The sequence below is a fragment of the Diabrotica undecimpunctata genome, chromosome 1 (genome assembly GCF_040954645.1).
Source record: "Diabrotica undecimpunctata isolate CICGRU chromosome 1, icDiaUnde3, whole genome shotgun sequence".
Lineage (NCBI taxonomy): Eukaryota > Metazoa > Arthropoda > Insecta > Coleoptera > Chrysomelidae > Diabrotica > Diabrotica undecimpunctata.
The window spans coordinates 94,954,995-94,961,490 of NC_092803.1; positions in this window are offsets into that span (position 1 = coordinate 94,954,995).

The window sequence follows — 6,496 nt, forward strand, 5'->3', positions numbered from 1 at the left end:
TATTAGTTGATGATTTCTCACATTTTACAGTAGTTAAATTATTAAAACATAAAAGTGAAGCTGAAAATAATGTTCTTGATTTCATAAATTTAATTAAAACTCAACATAATGTTAAAACTAAGAGTATCAGACTAGATAATGGGGGTGAATTCTCATCAAGAAATTTTAAAAATATTTGTAGACAAAAGGGTATTGAGTTACAGTATACTCAACCATACACTCCACAGCAAAATGGTACATCTGAAAGAATGAATCGTACATTGATAAATAAAGTTAGAGTTAAACTAGGAGAAACGAACTTGCCCAAACATTTGTGGGGTGAAGTTATAAGATGTTCAGCTTATGAATTGAACAGGAGACCTACAACAGCTAATGGTGGTAAAACACCATCTCAAATATGGTATGGTGAGAATAATATTAATAATCTTAGAGTTTTTGGTTCTAAAGCATGGAGTGTAATTCTTCCAAAACCGAATAAATTTGATATTAGAACAACAACAACAATAATGGTAGGTTATTCCAATTCAGGATATAGATTATGGGATTGTAAAAAGAACAAAATAATTACATCTACAGATGTTATTTTTGATGAAAAACAAGTTGAATATAAAGGTAATGTAATCGATGAGGTTAACGATAACAGTAAAAGTCAAACAGTTTGGATCCAAAATGAAGAAAATTCTGAAAGTTTAGATAAAAACAAAGAAGTAATTAGAAATGAAATAGATAATAATGAAGAGGACCTAATATATACTAGAAGAGGAAGAGAGGTAAACTTACCAAAACATTTAAGTGAATATGAATTATATTCAGCTTATTGCATACTATCATTGAACGGTGAACCAGAGACGTTTGAAGAAGCGCAGAAAAATGGAGAGTGGAATAATGCAATTAATCAAGAACTGGAGTCATTGGAAAACCTAAACACATGGACACCAGTTAATTTACCTGATAGCAAAAAGATTATAGATACAAGATGGATTTTTAAAATTAAAGATGATGGAACTCATAAAGCAATGTTGGTTGCAAAGGGTTTTCAAGTACAGGAGGAGAATCCACTAAAATCGACCTATGCACCTGTGGCAAGAATGAGCACAGTGAGAATGATGCTGGCTCATGCACTGCAAAGAGACTGGAAAATTTATCAACTTGATGTGCCAACAGCTTTCTTAAATGGAAAACTTGATTCAGAGATATATATTTATCCTCCACAAGGACTAATAATAGACAGGGGAAAGGTTTTAAAATTAAATAGAGCATTATATGGTTTAAAAGAATCACCAAAATGCTGGAATCATACTTTTAATAGAGTTGTAACAGAGAATGGTTTTAGTAGATCAAAACACGATTTTTGTCTATATATTGGAGAAGACATATTTATGATTGTTTATGTTGACGATATAATATTAACAGGACATGAACAGAAAATAAAAGAAACAATAGATATTTTGAAAAACAATTTTTGTGCCAAGGATCTGGGTGAAGTGAAGAACTTTTTAGGAATAACAATATCAAGAGAAAGCGGTAATCTCACATTAGGACAGCCGAAAATGATATCAAAGGTATTGAGTTCATTTGGTATGAGTGATTGTAAAGGTGCGGCATCGCCAATGGAAACAAATTTTCAGATAGATAATGTAATGTACCTACCTACTCACATGTAAGATAATTAAAGTATCTATGTATTTCTATATAGTTTTTAGTCACCTGGTATATGTTATTTACAATTATGAAAAGTTCTCATGTATAATCACTAATAATTATTTGCTGTTAGAAATCAGAATCAATACTCTTCATAAATATTTTCCTATTTAGAATAAATAAGTTTCGCTAGTTTATTTACCTAATACTTCGTATCTATGGAATAATAATAATTTATTTCTCTTATTTCTTTGTTCGATAAGCTATCCGTATTTGCTATTTTAATATTAATATTTGAGTCCAATCTCTTGTACTCAAATCCATCCAGAAACATCGTTAAATAATTGTAGATAACAGAACTTATATATTCATAGTTTTAAGAAATAACAAGCAGAGTGTAATTTTCATCCTCTAATATAATAAATTTATACATGTCAATATATTCTGTTTAATTCCAAAACAAAGAGTTAGTCCGGAGAAGAAATAAACGCATAGTATTCCATAACAAAATTTGGTGTCAGAACGTGGGATATTAGTAGCAGAGTTCCTCTGATTGCTGATAGAAGGAGAGCTGAGGAATTTTTGAATTGACTTGTTTCCTTCGAGGAATCATTCAAAAAAAAACTGTCAGTGTGGAAAAATCGCCACTACAACTAATTACATTGGGGTCCAGTACATCCAGTTCGAAATCCAGTTCCAGTCATAACCCAATTGTAGTTCCATCGGAAGTAGAGGTGAACCCGTGAAATAATAGACTATGCGACCAACAACAATATTCTACTTGTAAGTACATTCTATCTTAAATTCTGTCTCATATTTTAAAAATCTTGTAAACGTATGTCTACTTTATATCCTGATATAAGTAACTTATTTGACGAACAAATACCTTCTCCCGACTCAAATTCTCTTTCAAATTCTTCTACTTCTAATTCAAATAAAATGTCAGTATCAATTGAAATAGCTGAAAAACTTCTCATTCGATTTGATGGTACAAAATCAAAATTATACGAATTCATAGACAATTGTGATAAAGCATACAATTTAGTAAATCCGCAATCCAAACCCATCTTATTAGCCATTATAGAAACTAAATTAACCGATAAAGCTAGGGCCATAACTAGAAACAGAACATTTGACGAATGGAAAGATTTAAAAGACTTCTTATTAGATGCTTATTCTGAACGCCGAACTGAAGGTCAGTGGCAATTGGAATTACATTCCTTACGTCAGATGCCCAGTGAAAATGTAATGTCATTTGCAAATAAAGTTGAAAATTGCTATATAAAATTAATAAATACACTTGATCCAGACTTATCTCCAGATGCAAGAAATGCATGTACTAAACTCTTAAAAACTCAAGCACTAAATGTCTTTATTAGAGGATTAAACAAAGACCTCTCTATTTTAATCAAAGCCCGAAATCCAGATTCCTTAGAAAGAGCTGTTGCTATAGCAATTGCCGAAGAACAAGAACAGTTATCAAGACAAGAAATTTTCAGACCATTCTGTAATATTTGCAAACGAAATAACCATTCCTCAAATAACTGTCGATATAAAAACAATTCAGATAGAAATGTTAGACATCTTCAAAATTCTAGTTTTCAAAACCCAAAATATCCTAATTCAAATCTTCAAAGGTCAAATTCTCAAAATCAAAATTATAAACCTTCAAATTCAAATTCCAATTCTGATTTTCCTCCAAACTTAAGAAAAGAAAATACCAACACTTCCCAACGTTTTTGCAGATACTGCAAAAAACCAGGTCACGTTATAGAAGAATGTAGAAAACGCGAATTTAACAATAAAAACAAAAATCCAACAAATTCTTTAAACTTCCAGAATCCTCGACAACCAACGGTCGATTCTCGAGGAGTTCGTTCAGTTCAGGCCGTATCACAACCATCAACTTCTCAGTCACTTCCTATGTAGATTTACCCTTAGTAAATAATTCTAATCCATCCTCTTGCAAGTTTCTAATCGATACAGGCGCAGATATTTCTTTAATTAAATATTCAAAAATACTAAACATTCCAAAAATTTATTCTAAGTCTATTACTCTACGAGGCATTGATAAAAATGTCTTAAATCCAAATAAAACTATATGTAGTTGTAACGTAAATTTCAAGATAAAAGATTTTGTCCAAACTCATGTTTTCTATGTCGTAGAAGACGATTTTCCTCTTCATTTCGACGGTATATTAGGTAGCGATTTTTTTGAAATAAATAAATGCCAAATTGATTATAAAGAAAATAAATTAAACTTTAAAAATTGTTCTATTTCAATCGAATATATAAAATCTCCATTAAACAATGACAATGACGAATTTCTGAGAGATCAAAATATCGAGACAAGTTCTAATATCGATGAAATATTTCCTTATGATGCTAAATCCATAGAGGATCATTCTTATTTAGAAACCAATGATATCCAAATAACCTTAAGTAGTGAAGAACTACTATCCAATCCAATTCAATCTAAATCTAACTCTAAATCCAAAGAAAATTCAAGTCCAAAATGTGTAAAATCCACTGAGATATGCACAAATAAAACTTGTAACTCTTCACGAAATCATAAATCAAAATCCTGTTCAGAAGAAAAATCCTGTTCAGACGATCTTATACTAAATCAAAACTCTAATTCTAACTCAAGAAGTAATAAAACTATTCTATCCGCAAGAACTGAAACAATTGTTCAAATTAAAGTAATAAATAATGAATTAAGCGAAGGATTATGTCCCGAACGCGAAATCTTTAAAGGTGTATTTTTATGTCCTAGTGTTGTTAAAGTAAAAAATGATTTCTTTTTAACCTCAATCGTAAACACTACTGAAACGGATGTTGAATTAAACGATATTCAAGTAGCAATAGAAAAAATTCCAAATTTACAAAACAATGCAAATATACGAAAAATGTCTTCTTATAAAGATAATACGAATTCTAACAGAATTGCTAAATTAAAAAATGCCTTGAGAACAGATCATTTAAATAGTGAAGAAAAATCATCTTTAATTTCTATTTGCAAGGAGTACAATCATATCTTTTATCTGGAAGGAGATCAACTTACCAGTACAAATGCCATAACTTGCAAAATTCCTTTAAATTCTAATGTACCTATTAGCACTAAATCATACAGGTATCCTGAAGTACACAAACATGAAGTCGAAACTCAAATAAAAGGTATGCTAGATCAAGGTATTATCGAAGAATCAACTTCGCCATGGAATTCGCCCCTTTGGGTTGTGCCAAAAAAGGCCGATGCTTCAGCAAAGAAGAAATGGCGAATTGTTATAGACTATCGACGACTAAATGATATTACTATAGGAGATTCATTTCCACTTCCGAATATAGTCGATATATTAGACCAATTGGGTCATTCAAAATATTTTTCAACAATAGATTTAACATCAGGATTTCACCAGATCAAAATGGATCCTGAGGATTCTCCAAAGACTGTTTTCTCAACTCCGTCTGGACATTATCAATATTCACGAATGCCATTTGGATTAAAAAATGCTCCCAGTATTTTTCAAAGGCTAATGAATACTGTCCTCTCAGGAATACAAAATTACAGATGTTTTGTCTATCTCGACGATATAGTCATTCATGCCGATACATTAGAAAATCATAATAAAAGATTAAAAGAAGTATTCGAAAAATTGTCTACATTCAACTTAAAAATACAACCAGATAAGTGCGAATTTTTTCGTCGCGAAGTAATGTATTTAGGACATTTAATAACTGAATTTGGTGTCAAACCGGACGAAAAAAAGGTATGTGCTGTTACAGATTTTCCTATACCCAGAACACAAAAAGATATTAAGAGCTTTTTGGGTCTCACTGGTTATTATAGACGCTTTATAAAAAATTTCAGTGCTTTAACACAACCTTTAACAAAACTGCTGAGGAAAAATGTTGAATTTAATTGGACAAGCATTCAACAACAGTCATTTGAGAACCTGAAATCAATACTTTGTTCAGAACCAATACTTCAGTATCCAGATTTTACCAAACCCTTTGTCTTAACAACGGATGCTAGTAATTATGCAATAGGGTCCATACTTTCTCAAGGTAAAGTACCAGATGATTTACCTATTGCTTATGCTAGTCGTACCTTGAACAAAGCGGAATCAAACTATAGCACAACAGAAAAAGAATTACTTGCAATTGTATGGAGTGTTAAACACTTTAGACCATATTTGTACGGAAATAAATTTTTCATTTATACGGATCATAAACCACTCACATGGCTATTTAATGTAAAAGATCCCGGATCAAGACTCGTTAGGTGGAGATTAGCATTAGAAGAATATAGCTATGAAATTATTTATAAACCAGGTAAATTAAATCAAAATGCTGATTGTTTAAGTCGTCCTCCTTTAACCATATCTGAAACAAATATTTGCGAAGAAAACAAAAACCCGGCAACAATCACCTTACAAATAAACAAAATGAGTAAAGAAAATAATGACACTTATTCACAGTTCTTATCTAAATCCGAAACTATATTAATAACAAATGATAATATAAAAGAAACAAATGAAAAGATTACATCATTTTCACAAAATTTAGCATTGTTTGTTTCCGTAGATTTAAATTTTAATGAGATCGTTCAGAAACAAATAAATAAACAATTCAGTCATATAGAAAAATTGAAAGCCAAAAATCCAAGACTAAATGACATTATATATATTTCTGATCAAAATAAAAACTTTTATTACATATTTATAAAAAATAATTATTGGGACAATACCTCTTATGAAGATATATTTAATTCCCTAATAAAATTAAGAGACTGGTTATTAAACGATAAAATATTAAAAATTTGCCTACCCAGAATAACTTTTAGCTACGATAA